The 20907-nt window shown below is 46.7% G+C and overlaps 5 non-coding genes and 1 pseudogene across 5 annotated transcripts; all 6 read right to left on the reverse strand.

Moving 5' to 3' along the window:
- Positions 1-1336: 1336 nt before the first annotated feature.
- Positions 1337-1520, reverse strand: LOC131738533 (U2 spliceosomal RNA). The gene has a single exon (XR_009330009.1). It is a non-coding gene; the product is annotated as a U2 spliceosomal RNA (small nuclear RNA).
- Positions 1521-7477: 5957 nt separating this feature from the next.
- On the reverse strand, positions 7478-7668 carry LOC131739298 (U2 spliceosomal RNA). Its single transcript, XR_009330466.1, has one exon. It is a non-coding gene; the product is annotated as a U2 spliceosomal RNA (small nuclear RNA).
- A 599-nt stretch (positions 7669-8267) lies between these two features.
- Positions 8268-8458, reverse strand: LOC131738294 (U2 spliceosomal RNA). Its single transcript, XR_009329858.1, has one exon. It is a non-coding gene; the product is annotated as a U2 spliceosomal RNA (small nuclear RNA).
- A 594-nt stretch (positions 8459-9052) lies between these two features.
- Positions 9053-9243, reverse strand: LOC131738881 (U2 spliceosomal RNA). Its single transcript, XR_009330050.1, has one exon. It is a non-coding gene; the product is annotated as a U2 spliceosomal RNA (small nuclear RNA).
- Positions 9244-16771: 7528 nt separating this feature from the next.
- On the reverse strand, positions 16772-16962 carry LOC131738884 (U2 spliceosomal RNA). The gene has a single exon (XR_009330052.1). It is a non-coding gene; the product is annotated as a U2 spliceosomal RNA (small nuclear RNA).
- Positions 16963-17559: 597 nt separating this feature from the next.
- Positions 17560-17714, reverse strand: LOC131738674 (U2 spliceosomal RNA; annotated as a pseudogene).
- Between the last annotated feature and the right edge of the window lie 3193 nt (positions 17715-20907).

The following is a 20907-nucleotide window of genomic DNA, read 5'->3' on the forward strand; positions in this document are numbered from 1 at the left end:
CATTTCTCTGTCTGTCAGTGCATCCACACAAAATTCTTTGTATGGAGCGAGATATTTATTCTCCCCCCAAAAGGACCACATTTCTTGTAACTTTTGGGGGTTCCTAAAACTGACCTCAAACACTTCCTTAAGCCCTGGCAATTTCACCAAACAATTCAAGTCAGAAGGGGAAAAACCCATACCCCTCTGAAGAATGGTCCGGCTGAACTCCAGTCTCGTCAGTCCTGGTTCCGTTTCATCTTGCTTGTTTCTTGTGAAGCGCACCGCATTGTGCCTCCTGGTTTCCTGGGTTGGCCGGAACGCCATCCTTCAGCTGGCTCCTCCGATTGGGGTGGGAGAAGCCTCTGGACGTCCGGGTTGTCTCTCTCTACGGAAAAGAGACAACGTAAGCAGCAAATCTGGGCAGTTGAAGGAACTATTACTTTAGTCCCTGAGGAGATGGTCGCCTCGCAAGAGGGACCCCCTCCCCAGGTGAACGGTGTCCTTCCCTGGCGGAGTAGGGGGCGCTGCTTGGCACCGAGACCACGTAGGAAGAATCGTGGCTGTGACGCCTCCTCGGGGTCCGGGGCCGCCCTCTGCTCCTCCCAGATGGCGCCCTCTGCTGGGCGCCTGCTGCTCTCTCGGTCTGGATCTCGATTACAATCAAGGGCTGGGGATGAGGTCGTCTAGGTCATCAAAGGGTCCTCAAAGGTCGTCTGGATGGTAGGTCCTCCTTCTCTCTAACTCCAGGAACGTCTGGAAAAGCCGGAACCGCCTGAAAAAGAAAAAAACGGGAACCGCCTGAAAAAGAAAAAACTGCTCTCAACAGTCAACAAAATCTTGAAAGACCCTCGGCCTGGATTGGGCAAGCCAAAACCAGACTGAGCATTAGTCTTCCAAAAAGTTGCCGAGCTGAAGAAAGCCAGTCAAAAATAAAAAAAATTCTGTTCCTCCTCACCCGAACAAACCTCTCACAGACCCTCGGAGGGAGCGGGCAATGCCACTACCCTCTAAACCTTAGTCTTAGAAAGATTTATTCGAACTGAAGAGAAGCCAGAGTATATGGCTGGCTAAGAAGGACCTGGCATAGGGACATGTTCCACCACACTTGTCTGGTTAGCTGCATGCTCCCAGGAAACAAACTGCTGCTGTCTACATCATCACCACATGTGAATAAAAGAAAGAAAGACAGCAAGAAAGAAAGAGAGAAAGAAAAAGAAAGAAAGAAAGAGAGAAAGAAAAAAAAAGAAGTAAAACGGCGGGAAAACTTGCATCAACACTGGCACTCTCCCTCCAGCAGGGGTAGACAAAATGCTCACAGGAGAGATCCAGATCTGACTTTGACCAACGTTAGAGAAAGGTGTGCACCGTTCCCGGAGGTACTGCAATACCGGGCCGATGCGTGGAGTGGACGGAGCAAGCCCCTGTTCCATCTCCCGATTCCAAAAATCAATTTAATATATGGTCCAATGATAGGGGACGTATCAGATATTAAACTGATAAGAACAGATTTTTTTTTTTTTTTTTTTTATAAATTTTATTAATTAAATATTCACAATACCATATCAGTTACAATACCCTCTAGACAAATCAGCACATAACAAATCACCATTCATTTCCATATATCCTTTTACCTTACTGAATACGGACATATTACATAATTATACATTCATTCCATCCACATAGTTCCAAAACATTTTGTACAGGCAAGTGTGTGTCCTCAAAGAACATCCTTCACCCTGTCCCCGTGAAACCAGACCCAGACCCATCAACCAGCCCGGTGACCCATTCCATCCCATCTTCCCATTGTTCCAGATGCCATTCCATCTTCACCTTCTCCAGGTCTCCAGCAGCCACATCTCGCAACACATAATCTTTCACAATAGACAGCGCAAGTTGTTTTGTTTCAATTACAGTCAAAAGTTTATTTTGCAGCACCAACAAGTTCCTTACTTTCCAGATTGCATCCTTTACACAGGTAATCACAACCCATATTTTGAACCAAAGTCCTTTGGGAAAAACTTTTTTACTGATCCCGTAGAGCACCATCATATCATCCAAGATATTACTATCCAGAAACAGGTCAGTGAAACCTACTACTTCTCTCCATAGGTTTATTGCAAAATGGCATTCTCGAAACAAATGCAGGCATGTCTCCTCCGCCCCACAGCCCTCTCTGGGACATCTAGAGGTTCTCGAGAGATTCCTTGCATTCAACATTGCTCTCACAGGCAAGATGTCATGGGCCACCAGCCAGGACAGGTCACGATGCCGATTCACTAGGCCAGGATGGGCCACATTCCTCCACACCCTCTTTGGGTCGGCAAGCATAGCACCCTTGACTGAACACATTTGTTCCCTTTCCTGTACAAAAACAGATAGTTTTTTTTTATTGAAAAACACATCCTTTCCACACTTCTCCATATCTCGGTCTTTTAAAAACCTTTTAATAATTGCATAGTGATACGGTATCTCAAACGCAGTGGGAACAGTCAATGAGATATTCATTATTTTCAGACTCCTGAGATACGATCCCAAAAAAAACCTAACAAAAAACGCCCCATTACAGACTTCATTTACGCACATATCAAAATGAAAACATACATACTTTATCATTAAAAACATGAATATATCTGGCAACCCTTTACCGCCCTTTAGCTTCCCTTTACCCACAATCTCCCTTCTCAATCTCTCCCATTTTGATCCCCAGAAGAAGTGGAACAGCTCTCTCCTGAGAACACAAACCGTCTGCTTGGCTGGAGGAAAAATCATAGAGGTATACAACAAAATAGGCAAAATGACAGCTTTAACAATCAGAACCTTCCCTTCCAGTGTGAGGTTCCGCAACTTCCAGTATCCCAACTTCTTCTTGACTTTTACACCCACCTCCTCCCAATTCTTAGTTCCATCACCTACAGCCCCAAAATTGACCCCCAATATTTTAATACAGTCCCTCTTTACATTTAAGTCCTTCCCGACCGCCGTATCCCACTTCCCATAAAACATAATTTCACTCTTCTCTTTGTTTAGCTTGGACCCAGATGCCTTACAAAATTGTTCTGTTATAGCTAAAACTTTACTCACAGATGGTTCGTCAACACAAACAACATTCACATCGTCCATGTAAAGGGCACACTTGACTTCCATCCCCCCACTCCCAGGGATTCTAAAACCAGTGATATTTTTCTCCTTTCTCAGAAGCTGCGCTAGAGGTTCCATACAGCATATAAACAGTAAGGGGGATAACGGACACCCTTGCCTAACACCACAGTTTATTCCAACTGTTTTAGACAAAACCCCATTTATCAATATCCTGCTCTCAATCCCTTTGTACAGCAGACCCACCCAGGCTAGAAACCTCTCCGGAAACCCCATCTTTAGCAGAATATGAAACATAAACTGGTGCGAGATCCGATCGTAAGCCTTCTCCAAATCTAAATTTAATAAACAGATCCTCATATTTCTGTCTCTCGCGTAACAGATGGTGTCACGAATCATTACCAGACTGTCCGTGATCCTCCTTCCAGGCACAGCACAGGTCTGATCCGGGTCTATCACTTCCTCCAATACATTTTTCATCCTAAGAGTTAAAATCTTACTAAAAATTTTAAAATCCACATTCAATAGACTAATAGGCCTCCAATTCTTCAAATCTTGTTTATCGTTTTTTTTAAAAATCAGAGTAATTATCCCTTGTCTGAAACTTTCAGGCAAGATCTCTTGTTTCCCAAACTCTTTAAAAACCAAAAGAATATCCCTTGCTATAATATCCCAGAATTTCAAATAAAACTCCAAAGGAAGTCCATCACTTCCTGGGACCTTCCCTCTTTTAAAACTTTTCATTGCCTTCCCCACCTCCTCTAGAGTTAAATCTTCTTCCAGGTGTTTCCCATTAACCACTTTCCCCTCCAAGGCCCTCTCCAGCTCCTCCATTTTATCTTTCTCCCCCTCCCTCTCTCCATATAGTTCTTTATAAAACCCCTCAGCCACACCCAACATCTCCTCAGTAGTTGAGACCACAACACCATCCTTCTTCAACCCTCCCATTGTTTTGCTCCCCTCAACAACCTTTTTGAAAAAGAAACGAGAACATGTTTCATTTTCTTCCAACACCTTAACCCGACTCTGGAAAATGACTTTTTTACATCCTCTCTCAAAAATGTCTTTTAATTCTTTTTTTACCTGATTTATTTCTTCATTAAAGTCAAAACCCCTCTCCCTCAATCTATAATATCGGTTTAATCTTTTACTTAACCCTCCAATTTTCCTCTTTTCTTTTCCAGCCTTCCTCTTGCCCACCATAATAAAGAATTCTTTAATCCTTTTTTTAACTTCTTCCCACCACTGCCCTCCTGTTTCAAAACACCCCTTCAGAGATCTCCATTCCTCATACCTCACCTGGAATAAGGCTTCTATAGCCTTATCCTCTAACAGTGAAATATTTAGCTTCCACACACCCTTCCCCAAAGTGACACATGCAACCAAATCAATTTTTACATTTAAAACCAAGTGATCCGAAAAGAAAACTGGGCTCACTGTACAGTCTATACATTTAACCCCCTTGCTCACAAAAACAAAGTCAATTCTCGAGCTTTGTGTTCCATTATCCCTCACCCATGTGAACCCCTTCTCATCAGGCTTGTGCTTACGAAATAAATCAATCAATTTAAAATCTTTAACAATCTCGTTTAGTACCAGCGAGGATTTATCCAATTTGAAGCCATCCTTTATAGGTGCTTTCTCCTCCTTCCTAAGAACACAATTAAAATCACCTGCTAATACCACTGTTTTATTCCTCACTAAAACACCTCTTAAATCATTGAATAACTCAGTTCGCTCATGTACATTTGGTGATGCATATACATTAACAAAAACACAATCTTTCCCCATATAACAAATGTCTACTCTCAAAAGTCTCCCAGACTTCACCACAGTACTCCCTTTCACCACCAAATTCCTATTTTTAATTAAAATGGCTACCCCATCAGATTTATTTTCATCAGACCCACTCCAAAAGGATGGCCCATATTTCCATTTCTTCCCCATGTCCAAATAATTCTCCTTAAAAGGAAGACCACACTCCTGTAACATAATCACATCAAAATTCTGACTGCCTAAAAAGGACAAAACAGCCTCACCCCTCAGGCTGCTCTTCATACTCCTTACATTTATAGTAGCCACTGAAAGCGCCATAATAATAATAATAATAATAAAAAAAAACATCCATTTTAAATCTAACTATAGCCACTACCAACATCTTCCAAGCATGGCCCTAGAAAAGGTGCCTCGTTCTGTTCTTTCACAGGATAATCTTCTCTTTCTGACCCTGAGGGGGAAGACACACCCTCAACCCCAAACTCACAACACACCACCCCATCATCCTGAGTCACAATATTTTTTTCCTGATCAGTTTCCTCAAAATAATCAAATTTCCTTTTTTTTGAATTTTCCAGTTCCTTCATTTCAAAGTCCCTGCTTTCATCCTCGCTCCCCAATGAGGACTCCAAACATATTAATAAATCACTTGCAGTACTACAAGGACTGCTGGGAATTTTGCACACCTCCTGCTGCAACTCTCCACCAGCCACCGCCCTACCAGGCCCCGCCTCCGGCTTCTTACTTTCAGCTGCACCTGTTTCACCCTCAATTACCTTCTGCCCCTCAGGACCAATCACCTTAGCATTCCCCACATTTGGATCTGACTCCACCCTATCCTCTTCCACCTCCTCACCTGATGAAGACACAACCAAATCCTCAACCAAACACCCTTTCAAAACGACTTTGTCCTTGTCCTGAACCTCTTTCCCTACATCCTCAGTAGTGCTTTTTTCCCCAACCTCACCATCTTTAACCACCGCCACACCTGCATTGTTGTAATCCTCTTTCAACATGTTAGCATATGATTTGGGGCAGTTCCTAAACAAATGAGATGTTTCACCGCACAAATTGCACTTCCTTTCATTCGTACATTCAGCATAGACATGGCCAACACCCCTACACTTTTTGCATATTATCTGTTTACAAGCCTCACGAAGGTGCCCCATTTCTCCACAGTTTCTACACAACTTTGGCTGACCCTGATAGTATACCAGCCCTCTATTTTCACCAAGCACAATAGTCTGAGGAATATGCTCCAAACCACCATACCCCCCATAGTCTGGTCTCTGTACTACTGGAATCTTCCAGGAACAAGTCCAAATCCCCTCTGCATCCATCACTTTCACAGGTGACCCTTTAACTGTACAAAAACGTGCTAACCAAGTAGCCACATCCTCTGCTTCCACTAGCTCATTAAACATCTTTACAAACACAGTTTTCACTCCAGTGTAACTTAACCTCTCTACATTAAACTCACTCAACAAACCCTCATATCTCTTTTCCTCATACCTTCTCCAAAAATATTCCATGACAGAAGAACTCATCAAGCTCACATCCCACCCCCTCCCTCCTGGAAGATTAATAAGACAAAAGATATCACCAGGCTTAAGGCCCAGCTCTTTCTGTAAAACTCGCTTGGAAAAATCAGTTCTAGTGACCAATAAACCCTCACTTTCTTTCAAACAAAACCTAGCACAATGGTGCCTCCGCACTCCTACCCTAGTAGCGGCCATCACCACAAAATTAGAAAAGAGAAAAAAACGCCACCAAAAAAAAAGATAAGCCCCCGAAGGGACTTACCCCCCAGCTTCCTTCCTCTGTCCTGTCCTACTCTCTCCTCACAGCAACCGCAAAGAACCAAACCAGAACCTGGGGGAACAAAACAAAAACAAATTATATAACACAAAAATATACAATTCTCAAATAAGTTTCCGCAACCAAATGCTATCGCTTCCAACCAAGAGATTCCCCGCACGCAGGTACTACACTTGATCTGAGCCAAGAGGCCGAGAAGCGATGGCGACTTGGCCCTTGCCCGGGGCCCCCCAGCCCGGACGGCACAGGGGGATTCAAAGGTGGGTGCAAAATTTCAAGCACAAGCAGACCCCAAAAAAACGGGCTGCTGCTTCCAGAGGGGAAATGTGCAATTTAAGCAGGAGAAAACAAAACAAAGCAAAAACACACACATAACACCAAAAACAAAACATAAACTGGCGGAGTGCGTCTTACAAATAGTCATGCCAAGCTGCTATGCTGTGCAAGGTGCCTTGGGTAACTACAACTGTGCCTCGCTGGCTGGCTGGCTTGCTAAGAAGGTCCTGGCATAGGGACATGTTCCACCACACTTGTCTGGTTAGCTGCATGCTCCCAGGAAACAAACTGCTGCTGTCTACATCATCACCACATGTGAATAAAAGAAAGAAAGACAGCAAGAAAGAAAGAGAGAAAGAAAGAGAGAAAGAGAGAAAGAAAGAGAGAAAGAAAGAAAGAGAGAGAGAATGAAAAAAAAAGAAGTAAAACGGCGGGAAAACTTGCATCAACACTGGCACTCTCCCTCCAGCAGGGGTAGACAAAATGCTCACAGGAGAGATCCAGATCTGACTTTGACCAACGTTAGAGAAAGGTGTGCACCGTTCCCGGAGGTACTGCAATACCGGGCCGATGCGTGGAGTGGACGGAGCAAGCCCCTGTTCCATCTCCCGATCCCAAAAATCAATTTAATATATGGTCCCCTGATAGGGGACGTATCAGATATTAAACTGATAAGAACAGATACTACACTTGATCTTAGCCAAAAGGCCGAGAAGCGATGGCGACTTGGCCCTTGCCCGGGGCCCCCCAGCCCGGACGGCACAGGGGGATTCAAAGGTGGGTGCAAAATTTCAAGCACAAGCAGACCCCCAAAAAACGGGCTGCTGCTTCCAGAGGGGAAATGTGCAATTTAAGCAGGAGAAAACAAAACAAAGCAAAAACACACACATAACACCAAAAACAAAACATAAACTGGCGGAGTGCGTTTTACAAATAGTCATGCCAAGCTGCTATGCTGTGCAAGGTGCCTTGGGTAACTACAACTGTGCCTCGCTGGCTGGCTGGCTTGCTAAGAAGGTCCTGGCATAGGGACATGTTCCACCACACTTGTCTGGTTAGCTGCATGCTCCCAGGAAACAACCTGCTGCTGTCTACATCATCACCACATGTGAATAAAAGAAAGAAAGACAGCAAGAAAGAAAGAGAGAAAGAAAGAGAGAAAGAGAGAAAGAAAGAGAGAAAGAAAGAAAGAGAGAAAGAAAAAAAAAAGAAGTAAAACGGCGGGAAAACTTGCATCAACACTGGCACTCTCCCTCCAGCAGGGGTAGACAAAATGCTCACAGGAGAGATCCAGATCTGACTTTGACCAACGTTAGAGAAAGGTGTGCACCGTTCCCGGAGGTACTGCAATACCGGGCCGATGCGTGGAGTGGACGGAGCAAGCCCCTGTTCCATCTCCCGATTCCAAAAATCAATTTAATATATGGTCCCCTGATAGGGGACGTATCAGATATTAAACTGATAAGAACAGATACTACACTTGATCTTAGCCGAATGGCCGAGAAGCGATGGCGACTTGGCCCTTGCCCGGGGCCCCCCAGCCCGGACGGCACAGGGGGATTCAAAGGTGGGTGCAAAATTCCAAGCACAAGCAGACCCCCAAAAAACGGGCTGCTGCTTCCAGAGGGGAAATGTGCAATTTAAGCAGGAGGAAACAAAACAAAGCAAAAACACACACATAACACCAAAAACAAAACATAAACTGGCGGAGTGCGTCTTACAAATAGTCATGCCAAGCTGCTATGCTGTGCAAGGTGCCTTGGGTAACTACAACTGTGCCTCGCTGGCTGGCTGGCTTGCTAAGAAGGTCCTGGCATAGGGACATGTTCCACCACACTTGTCTGGTTAGCTGCATGCTCCCAGGAAACAACCTGCTGCTGTCTACATCATCACCACATGTGAATAAAAGAAAGAAAGACAGCAAGAAAGAAAGAGAGAAAGAAAGAGAGAAAGAGAGAAAGAAAGAGAGAAAGAAAGAAAGAAAGAAAAAAAAAGAAGTAAAACGGCGGGAAAACTTGCATCAACACTGGCACTCTCCCTCCAGCAGGGGTAGACAAAATGCTCACAGGAGAGATCCAGATCTGACTTTGACCAACGTTAGAGAAAGGTGTGCACCGTTCCCGGAGGTACTGCAATACCGGGCCGATGCGTGGAGTGGACGGAGCAAGCCCCTGTTCCATCTCCCGATTCCAAAAATCAATTTAATATATGGTCCCCTGATAGGGGACGTATCAGATATTAAACTGATAAGAACAGATACTACACTTGATCTTAGCCAAAAGGCCGAGAAGCGATGGCGACTTGGCCCTTGCCCGGGGCCCCCCAAGCCCGGACGGCACAGGGGGATTCAAAGGTGGGTGCAAAATTCCAAGCACAAGCAGACCCCCAAAAAACGGGCTGCTGCTTCCAGAGGGGAAAAGTGCAATTTAAGCAGGAGGAAACAAAACAAAGCAAAAACACACACATAACACCAAAAACAAAACATAAACTGGCGGAGTGCGTCTTACAAATAGTCATGCCAAGCTGCTATGCTGTGCAAGGTGCCTTGGGTAACTACAACTGTGCCTCGCTGGCTGGCTGGCTTGCTAAGAAGGTCCTGGAATAGGGACATGTTCCACCACACTTGTCTGGTTAGCTGCATGCTCCCAGGAAACAACCTGCTGCTGTCTACATCATCACCACATGTGAATAAAAGAAAGAAAGACAGCAAGAAAGAAAGAGAGAAAGAAAGAGAGAAAGAGAGAAAGAGAGAAAGAAAGAGAGAAAGAGATTTTACATTTTTTACATTTACACCCATTCGTTTTTTTCATTCATTTTACATTTCTTTTAAAGATGACATTCATGCATACAGACATACATTTTGTTTTAAAAGCATTTAAAATACATTTAAAAACACCAAGACAATTGTGCTTTGTACATGGTTAAAACAGACACAGATTAAAATCAACATGAAAAAAACCTGTGCTGCTTTAAAAGTGACTGGAAAAAAAGAACCATCTATAAAAAAACAGTGTTTGTGAGGGCCGGGGAGTGCTCTCTAAAAAAGTTCAAAAGTGAACATAAAACTAGATCTAAAACAGGGACAGGGGAAAAGGGACAGTGTATAGAACAGTGAGTTAAAATTCTAAAATTTTAAAACACTTAAAATGTAACTTTTAATAGTTTACATTAAAAATCTTAAAGATACATAAAACAAAACAAAACAAAATCAAATAAAACATTCAACGTAAATCAAATAAAAGTCAATAAAACTGAAACAAAAAGACTACATAAAACCAGGGCACCGTTGAAAAACGGTCATGCCAGCTAAAAAGGGCGGAATGCTGGCATGACAAAATAAATAAAAGGCTTAGCGGTGCCCCGTAGTCCCGCTCCTAGGAGCTAGCGGTTCCAGTTTTTTCCTTTATTCCATCTTCACGTCCTGAAGTCCGGCGATCCTCCACTCCGCGCAGGCCTTGTCCTTCCCGAGGGTCCGGATGTCCAGAATTACAAAGTCCTTGATAAGAGTTTGTGCCCTTCTGGTCGTGGTGATAGTGTCTAGCTCCTGCTTGTGATAGACACAGACGTTACGGCCTTCCCACAGGATCTGCTTGACAACATTGATGACACGCCAAACGCACTTAGCTGTGCTGGTATCGATTCCTCCCGCAGGACCATAGAGCACAGTCTCAGCGGTCATCTTGGCCGTGTCAGCAAACCTGTTTAGGAAGACAGAGACAGAGAGCCAGACACTGCCAGCCACATCACACTCCCAGAAGATATGGGCTGGTGTTTCTCTCTTGCGGCACTTTGCATAGGGGCATGTTTCTACTTGGGCTAGTCCCCTCCTGAACATGAACGCTCGAGTGGGGAGTGCACTGTGGACGGTGTTCCATGCTATATCCTTCTGGACATTACTGAGGCAGCTGTGAGACACATTCTCCCAGATTTTTTGGCTTTGGGTGAGGGAGAAAGTAGCTACTTTTTCAATTTCCTGGGAACCGGCAAGATATTTAGTTACAGCCTTGTATTCCCAGGAGGCCAATTTTGCTTTATCTAAGCCCAATTTATATATAGTGTCCCTTAAGGTTCTATAATACAATGGGGGGTCCCAGGAGTACGGCACGGTGTTATCAATAGTGCAGAGGCCCAAGGCCCTGAGACAGGTGGCAAAATAGAAACGATTCATGTAACATACCTTCCTGTCCAGGGCCTGGATGTTCTTGATAGTTTGCGTGAGCCCCTGCACTCGGGTGAGCTGCACAACGTCCGGGACCCCCTTACCTCCCTTCTTGTCGGCTTTACTCAGGGTGGCTCGCTTTACCCTCTCCATCTTGCTGCCCCAGATAAAGCGGTGGATAATGCGGTCCACCACTTTTTTGGTGGTCCTGTCTGGGGGAAAGATTTTTCCTACATAAGAGAGGATGGGGAACAGTATAGACTTGGTTATTAATACTCTACCCGTCATTGTTAAGGATCTTGTGCTCCATCCGCCAATCTTTTTACGGACCTGGTTAATGGCCGCCGTCCAGCTCTGGGCCCCCGAGCTATTGTTCTCGAAAATGAGGCCCAGAATCTTGATTTTGTCCTCTTTGACAGGGTACATGTCCGACAGTTCCCTATCTACCTGCCAATTTTTAGACACGTAGACTTCGCTCTTGGACTTATTAATCACTGCCCCGGTCGCCGTGCAGTACTTCTCAAGGATATTAGTAATCCGAGGTACCGACGATGTGTTGGTGCAAATGAGTGTCACATCGTCCATATATGCTGTTGTTTTGACCTGGACCCTGTTGGATCCAGGCAGCTGGAAACCAGTTATATTGGTATCCCTACGAATTGCCTGCAGGAGGGGTTCAATGCACACGACATATAGCAGTGGGGATAGTGGGCAACCCTGTCTGACCCCTGACTGGATAGATATTTTACCAGTCAGGTGCCTGTTCACCAAGACTCGGGTACTAATGTTTGTATATATGGTTTTAACCCACTCCCTAAGTCCAGGAGCGAATTTCATCTGGTCCATCACTTTGTACATATATTCATGGCTTACCCTATCGAACGCCTTCTCCTGGTCAAGGTTGAACAGGCAGAGGGGATGGTTCCGTTCTCTAGAATAAGCCAGAATGTCCCTTGTTAACATTAAAATATCCGTGATGGACCTCCCTGGGACGCCACAAGCCTGGTCGGGGCCAATGACCAAAGGGAGGTGTACTTGTAGCCGGAGCATCAGAGCTTTGGCTAGTATCTTGTAATCCACGCAAAGGAGGCTGATTGGGCGCCAATTCCGTAGATCTTTAACTTCCCCTTTCTTATGAAGGAGAGTAATTACACTCTCCCGCATAGAAGGGCCCAACCGCTTCTCCCTGTAGACCGCTCTGTAGACCTCCGCTAAATGGACTTTTAGCATGTCCCAAAAAAGATGGTAATACTCACCCGGGATGCCATCTGGACCTGGCGTCTTACCGGTGTTCATGGTCTTAACCGCCTGGGTGAGCTCCTCCAGCGTGAGTTCTGGGTCCTTCTCCTCCTCCTCGTCGTCCCACACTGAGTCAGGCTCCAACTGGCTCAGGAACCACTCTATCAGGGTGTCATCTGTAGCTTTGATGTTATATAGGTCCCTATAGAAGTTCTCTACCACTTTTTTCACTCCCTCACTATCCTCTACTATCCTCCCCCTGCTGTCGAGCATGGAGGACATCAAGTGCCGCTTCTCCCTCGTTTTCTGGAAGAAGAAGCGAGTACACTTTTCGTCTTCCTCCATTTTTTGCACTTTTGCATTGTGCATGACCTTTCGTTGTTCCTCCCTACAAAGCACTGAAAGATCTAGCTTGGTCTGGGCTATCTCGTCGCTTACAGGGAACCCCCGAAGCTGAAGCAGGCTCAGATGCTGGAGGGCAGCATTCAGGTGTTTATATTTGGCCCTCCTTTCTTTTGCTTTCCTCTTGCCTGCTGCTATGAAATAACCCTTAGTTCTGATTTTGACCATCTCCCACCACTCTATAGGGGAGTTGAATAGGTCACGCAAAGTGGTCCACTCAACAAGCCTGCTCTTATAGGCTGCAGCTATGGAGGGGTCATCGAGTAAGGAGGTGTTTAATTTCCAAACCCCTGACCCCATCTGGGAGGTCTGAGGGACCTGCAATGTTACCTGCAGGAGCCTATGGTCAGAGAAGAAGATGGCCTGGGTGTCTACTGCCGTCTTCGTAAGGGAGCTGGTATGCAGGACGAGATCTATACGGGAGAAGGAGGTCCCAGATGAGCTCACCCAGGTAAAGGGAGGCACCAGGTCCTTACCTGCATCACACAGGGAGAAATCAGATATTACGGAGGACAAAACTCTACTAGAGCGGTCGTTGCGTGGCCTGCTCCGGTCTACGTCCCTCAGAGCACAATTGAAGTCACCTGACACGATGACGGGTACGTTCCCCAGCAGGAGTGGACGCAGCTGTGGAAAAAATTGAACTCTTTCGTTTTGGTTAGTGGGTGCGTAGACATTGACCAGTCTGAGGGGAGTGTTGTTGTATGTCACATCCACGCTCAGAATTCTACCAGGTTCTACCTCCCTGCTGCTGCGGGAGGTAATAAATGGGTTTTTAAACAGGATACCTACTCCGTCGGCTCTGGCTATGTTGGAGCCCGACCAGAAGGAGTCCCCCAGGGTCCAACTCTCCTTCAGGTCCCTATAATCAGGGCTCGACGAAATACCACACTCCTGCAGAAAGATGAGATCTGCTTTCAAGTTAGCTAGATAGTTTAGTACATCAAATCTTTTTTGTGTCTCCCTGATGCTCCTGACATTAACAGACACACATATCAGGGCCATCAGGGTAGCTAACAAGAAAAGGAGTCGCTGCGTCCACCCCATAGCGACTATGATTGGGAGGTCGGGACACTCTTCCTACTCTTAGCTCTACGCTTGCTTCGAGGGGGCTTGGGCTTATTTGCAACTCCCATCACCCCTGAGAAGGTACTCACTGCTGCCTCGTCCAAGAAGGCACCGTCTTTATATGCACAGTACGTGGAGTTGTTGGGGCTATTCAACTCCCCACAAGGTAAGTCTGGTGGAACTTGCTCAGGGCCCCTCGGAACGTGTGGGTCAGCTTTGTCCTGGGGGGGGTTATGACAGACAGCATTCTTTGGCTGTTACCGTCTGTTGAATTGGAGCTGTTAGCAGACTTCTGGCTTACCGCGTCCAGGGGTATTCCCATGTCCTCCAGTGCTGTATCTAGGAGGACCTCTAGGGGGCCCCTGGTTTTGCCCATACAAGGGAGGGGGTCAAGGATGCTTTGAAGGGAGGCCCTTCGCTTGAAGAGGGTCATTGCTACCGAGGTACTGCTGGTCAGGGAAGGTGTTGACCCCGACCTCTCCCTCGGTGCATTAGTGAACACCTCTTCTGCGAGGTGTGCTAGGGTTTGTGCCAACGACTGGGAAGGCTGGCTGGGGATGCCCTGGCTGGCTGCTACCTGCCCACTAGGCGGCAGTGTAGCCGTCCCACTCGCCTCCGTCTCTGCCTGCGAGGGCAAGACTGGGGACTTTGTGTGGACATTAGCTGGTTTTGGATCTATGGGGGCCACCTGCAACTTGCTGTCTTTGATCCTGATCTTTCTTTTCCCCCCCTCGTCTCTACCCTTTCTTTTCCCCACCCTCTGCTGGTTCTTCACTCCCTTCCCCTCCTTCTCACTCTCACTTTCACTGTCGCTTTTGCTTTCCTCCCCCACGGACTCAATCCTTATGGCGTCATAACGAGAGCCGAGGGGGAGTGCTGGCGCTGAGAGGGCCCTACTCAGGGGGGGGGCGCTGCTGGGTCCGGGCTCCCTCCCTGCCTCGTGTTCTGCATCAGAGGAGCTACTGGAGGAGCTAGTGGAGTGGCTGTTGTACTCTCTCTCTGGGCTGGGGGAAGGGGTCCTCGTAAAACGGGACATGTCTCGGGGGCGGGGGGGTGAGGGGGTGCTGGTGATGATGGTGGTGCTGGAGTCTGGGTCTTGGATACTGTTGGTGGTGATGTGGACTGATCTTTGTTACTTGCTCCCTCTTCCTGCTCAGGCCTAGGCTTGTTCATGTTTGCCTTGCTGGCTCTGGCCATGTTGGCATAGGAAGAGGGGCAGTCCTTAAACAGGTGCCCCTTCTTTCCACACAAATTGCACTGCCTCTCTTCTCTGCAGTGGCTGGTCTCGTGGGGTCGCCGCAGTTCCTGCACTTGACTACAGTACACGCGGCCGTCAGGTGTCCTAATTCCCCACATTTCCTGCAGAGTTTTGGCATCCCATTATAGAATACCAGCCCTCTGTTGGGCCCTAACACTATGGAGTTTGGAATGTGGCGGACGCCTCCAATGCCCGATGGATCAACATTAAGGCGTACCAGCCACTTTCTGGCTCCTGTCCAAACCCCATCTTCATCTGTAATTTTCCTCCCTTCTGATGACACCCTCCCATAGCGGTTAAGCCATGTTGTAATATCATAGTCGCTAACAGCCTCATTGAAAAATTGGACAGTAACAACTTTCATTTCTCTGTCTGTCAGTGCATCCACACAAAATTCTTTGTATGGAGCGAGATATTTATTCTCCCCCCAAAAGGACCACATTTCTTGTAACTTTTGGGGGTTCCTAAAACTGACCTCAAACACTTCCTTAAGCCCTGGCAATTTCACCAAACAATTCAAGTCAGAAGGGGAAAAACCCATACCCCTCTGAAGAATGGTCCGGCTGAACTCCAGTCTCGTCAGTCCTGGTTCCGTTTCATCTTGCTTGTTTCTTGTGAAGCGCACCGCATTGTGCCTCCTGGTTTCCTGGGTTGGCCGGAACGCCATCCTTCAGCTGGCTCCTCCGATTGGGGTGGGAGAAGCCTCTGGACGTCCGGGTTGTCTCTCTCTACGGAAAAGAGACAACGTAAGCAGCAAATCTGGGCAGTTGAAGGAACTATTACTTTAGTCCCTGAGGAGATGGTCGCCTCGCAAGAGGGACCCCCTCCCCAGGTGAACGGTGTCCTTCCCTGGCGGAGTAGGGGGCGCTGCTTGGCACCGAGACCACGTAGGAAGAATCGTGGCTGTGACGCCTCCTCGGGGTCCGGGGCCGCCCTCTGCTCCTCCCAGATGGCGCCCTCTGCTGGGCGCCTGCTGCTCTCTCGGTCTGGATCTCGATTACAATCAAGGGCTGGGGATGAGGTCGTCTAGGTCATCAAAGGGTCCTCAAAGGTCGTCTGGATGGTAGGTCCTCCTTCTCTCTAACTCCAGGAACGTCTGGAAAAGCCGGAACCGCCTGAAAAAGAAAAAAACGGGAACCGCCTGAAAAAGAAAAAACTGCTCTCAACAGTCAACAAAATCTTGAAAGACCCTCGGCCTGGATTGGGCAAGCCAAAACCAGACTGAGCATTAGTCTTCCAAAAAGTTGCCGAGCTGAACAAAGCCAGTCAAAAATAAAAAAAATTCTGTTCCTCCTCACCCGAACAAACCTCTCACAGACCCTCGGAGGGAGCGGGCAATGCCACTACCCTCTAAGCCTTAGTCTTAGAAAGATTTATTCGAACTGTAGAGAAGCCAGAGTATATGGCTGGCTAAGAAGGACCTGGCATAGGGACATGTTCCACCACACTTGTCTGGTTAGCTGCATGCTCCCAGGAAACAAACTGCTGCTGTCTACATCATCACCACATGTGAATAAAAGAAAGAAAGACAGCAAGAAAGAAAGAGAGAAAGAAAGAGAAAGAAAGAAAGAGAGAAAGAAAAAAAAAGAAGTAAAACGGCGGGAAAACTTGCATCAACACTGGCACTCTCCCTCCAGCAGGGGTAGACAAAATGCTAACAGGAGAGATCCAGATCTGACTTTGACCAACGTTAGAGAAAGGTGTGCACCGTTCCCGGAGGTACTGCAATACCGGGCCGATGCGTGGAGTGGACGGAGCAAGCCCCTGTTCCATCTCCCGATTCCAAAAATCAATTTAATATATGGTCCCCTGATAGGGGACGTATCAGATATTAAACTGATAAGAACAGATACTACACTTGATCTTAGCCAAAAGGCCGAGAAGCGATGGCGACTTGGCCCTTGCCCGGGGCCCCCCAGCCCGGACGGCACAGGGGGATTCAAAGGTGGGTGCAAAATTTCAAGCACAAGCAGACCCCAAAAAAAAATGGGCTGCTGCTTCCAGAGGGGAAATGTGCAATTTAAGCAGGAGAAAACAAAACAAAGCAAAAACACACACATAACACCAAAAACAAAACATAAACTGGCGGAGTGCGTCTTACAAATAGTCATGCCAAGCTGCTATGCTGTGCAAGGTGCCTTGGGTAACTACAACTGTGCCTCGCTGGCTGGCTGGCTTGCTAAGAAGGTCCTGGCATAGGGACATGTTCCACCACACTTGTCTGGTTAGCTGCATGCTCCCAGGAAACAACCTGCTGCTGTCTACATCATCACCACATGTGAATAAAAGAAAGAAAGACAGCAAGAAAGAAAGAGAGAAAGAAAGAGAGAAAGAGAGAAAGAAAGAGAGAAAGAAAGAAAGAGAGAAAGAAAAAAAAAAGAAGTAAAACGGCGGGAAAACTTGCACACTGGCACTCTCCCTCCAGCAGGGGTAGACAAAATGCTCACAGGAGAGATCCAGATCTGACTTTGACCAACGTTAGAGAAAGGTGTGCACCGTTCCCGGAGGTACTGCAATACCGGGCCGATGCGTGGAGTGGACGGAGCAAGCCCCTGTTCCATCTCCCGATTCCAAAAATCAATTTAATATATGGTCCCCTGATAGGGGACGTATCAGATATTAATACTCTTTTATTGAGATTTTACATTTTTTACATTTACACCCATTCGTTTTTTCATTCATTTTACATTTCTTTTAAAGATGACATTCATGCATACAGACATACATTTTGTTTTAAAAGCATTTAAAATACATTTAAAAACACCAAGACAATTGTGCTTTGTACATGGTTAAAATAGACACAGATTAAAATCAACATGAAAAAAACCTGTGCTGTTTTAAAAGTGACTGGAAAAAAAGAACCATCTATAAAAAACCAGTGCTTGTGAGGGCCGGGGAGTGCTCTCTAAAAAGGTGAACATAAACCTAGATCTAAAACAGGGACAGGGGAAAAGGGACAGTGTATAAACAGTGAGTTAAAATTCTAAAATTTTAAAACACTTAAAATGTAACTTTTAATAGTTTATATTAAAAATCTTAAAGATACATAAAACAAAACAAAACAAAATCAAATAAAACATTCAAATTAAATCAAAGGTCCATAAAACTGAAACAAAAAGACTACATAAAACCAGGGCACCGTTGAAAAACGGTCATGCCAGCTAAAAAGGATGGAATGCTGGCATGACAAAATAAATAAAAGGCTTAGCGGTGCCCCGTAGTCCCGCTCCTAGGAGCTAGCGGTTCCAGTTTTTTCCTTTATTCCATCTTCACGTCCTGAAGTCCGGCGATCCTCCACTCCGCGCAGGCCTTGTCCTTCCCGAGGGTCCGGATGTCCAGAATTACAAAGTCCTTGATAAGAGTTTGTGCCCTTCTGGTCGTGGTGATAGTGTCTAGCTCCTGCTTGTGATAGACACAGACGTTACGGCCTTCCCACAGGATCTGCTTGACAACATTGATGACACGCCAAACGCACTTAGCTGTGCTGGTAGTGATTCCTCCCGCAGGCCCATAGAGCACAGTCTCAGCGGTCATCTTGGCCGTGTCAGCAAACCTGTTTAGGAAGACAGAGACAGAGAGCCAGACACTGCCAGCCACATCACACTCCCAGAAGATATGGGCTGGTGTTTCTCTCTTGCGGCACTTTGCATAGGGGCATGTTTCTACTTGGGCTAGTCCCCTCCTGAACATGAACGCTCGAGTGGGGAGTGCACTGTGGACGGTGTTCCATGCTATATCCTTCTGGACATTACTGAGGCAGCTGTGAGACACATTCTCCCAGATTTTTTGGCTTTGGGTGAGGGAGAAAGTAGCTACTTTTTCAATTTCCTGGGAACCGGCAAGATATTTAGTTACAGCCTTGTATTCCCAGGAGGCCAATTTTGCTTTATCTAAGCCCAATTTATATATAGTGTCCCTTAAGGTTCTATAATACAATGGGGGTCCCAGGAGTACGGCACGGTGTTATCAATAGTGCAGAGGCCCAAGGCCCTGAGACAGGTGGCAAAATAGAAACGATTCATGTAACATACCTTCCTGTCCAGGGCCTGGATGTTCTTGATAGTTTGCGTGAGCCCCTGCACTCGGGTGAGCTGCACAACGTCCGGGACCCCCTTACCTCCCTTCTTGTCGGCTTTACTCAGGGTGGCTCGCTTTACCCTCTCCATCTTGCTGCCCCAGATAAAGCGGTGGATAATGCGGTCCACCACTTTTTTGGTGGTCCTGTCTGGGGGAAAGATTTTTCCTACATAAGAGAGGATGGGGAACAGTATAGACTTGGTTATTAATACTCTACCCGTCATTGTTAAGGATCTTGTGCTCCATCCGCCAATCTTTTTACGGACCTGGTTAATGGCCGCCGTCCAGCTCTGGGCCCCCGAGCTATTGTTCTCGAAAATGAGGCCCAGAATCTTGATTTTGTCCTTTTTGACAGGGTACATGTCCGACAGTTCCCTATCTACCTGCCAATTTTTAGACACGTAGACTTCGCTCTTGGACTTATTAATCACTGCCCCGGTCGCCGTGCAGTACTTCTCAAGGATATTACTAATCCGAGGTACCGACGATGTGTTGGTGCAAATGAGTGACACATCGTCCATATATGCTGTTGTTTTGACCTGGACCCCGTTGGATCCAGGCAGCTGGAAACCAGTTATATTGGTATCCCTACGAATTGCCTGCAGGAGGGGTTCAATGCACACGACATATAGCAGTGGGGATAGTGGGCAACCCTGTCTGACCCCTGACTGGATAGATATTTTACCAGTCAGGTGCCTGTTCACCAAGACTCGGGTACTAATGTTTGTATATATGGTTTTAACCCACTCCCTAAGTCCAGGAGCGAATTTCATCTGGTCCATCACTTTGTACATATATTCATGGCTTACCCTATCGAACGCCTTCTCCTGGTCAAGGTTGAACAGGCAGAGGGGATGGTTCCGTTCTCTAGAATAAGCCAGAATGTCCCTTGTTAACATTAAAATATCCGTGATGGACCTCCCTGGGACGCCACAAGCCTGGTCGGGGCCAATGACCAAAGGGAGGTGTACTTGTAGCCGGAGCATCAGAGCTTTGGCTAGTATCTTGTAATCCACGCAAAGGAGGCTGATTGGGCGCCAATTCCGTAGATCTTTAACTTCCCCTTTCTTATGAAGGAGAGTAATTACACTCTCCCGCATAGAAGGGCCCAACCGCTTCTCCCTGTAGACCGCTCTGTAGACCTCCGCTAAATGGACTTTTAGCGTGTCCCAAAAAAGATGGTAATACTCACCCGGGATGCCATCTGGACCTGGCGTCTTACCGGTGTTCATGGTCTTAACCGCCTGGGTGAGCTCCTCCAGCGTGAGTTCTGGGTCCTTCTCCTCCTCCTCGTCGTCCCGCACTGAGTCAGGCTCCAACTGGCTCAGGAACCACTCTATCAGGGTGTCATCTGTAGCTTTGATGTTATACAGGTCCCTATAGAAGTTCTCTACCACTTTTTTCACTCCCTCACTATCCTCTACTATCCTCCCCCTGCTGTCGAGCATGGAGGACATCAAGTGCCGCTTCTCCCTCGTTTTCTGGAAGAAGAAGCGAGTACACTTTTCGTCTTCCTCCATTTTTTGCACTTTTGCATTGTGCATGACCTTTCGTTGTTCCTCCCTACAAAGCACTGAAAGATCTAGCTTGGTCTGGGCTATCTCGTCGCTTACAGGGAACCCCCGAAGCTGAAGCAGGCTCAGACGCTGGAGGGCAGCATTCAGGTATTTATATTTGGCTCTCCTTTCTTTTGCTTTCCTCTTGCCTGCTGCTATGAAATAACCCTTAGTTCTCATTTTGACCATCTCCCACCACT

This window comes from Acipenser ruthenus, chromosome 10, assembly GCF_902713425.1.
Source record: "Acipenser ruthenus chromosome 10, fAciRut3.2 maternal haplotype, whole genome shotgun sequence".
Classification (NCBI taxonomy): domain Eukaryota; kingdom Metazoa; phylum Chordata; class Actinopteri; order Acipenseriformes; family Acipenseridae; genus Acipenser; species Acipenser ruthenus.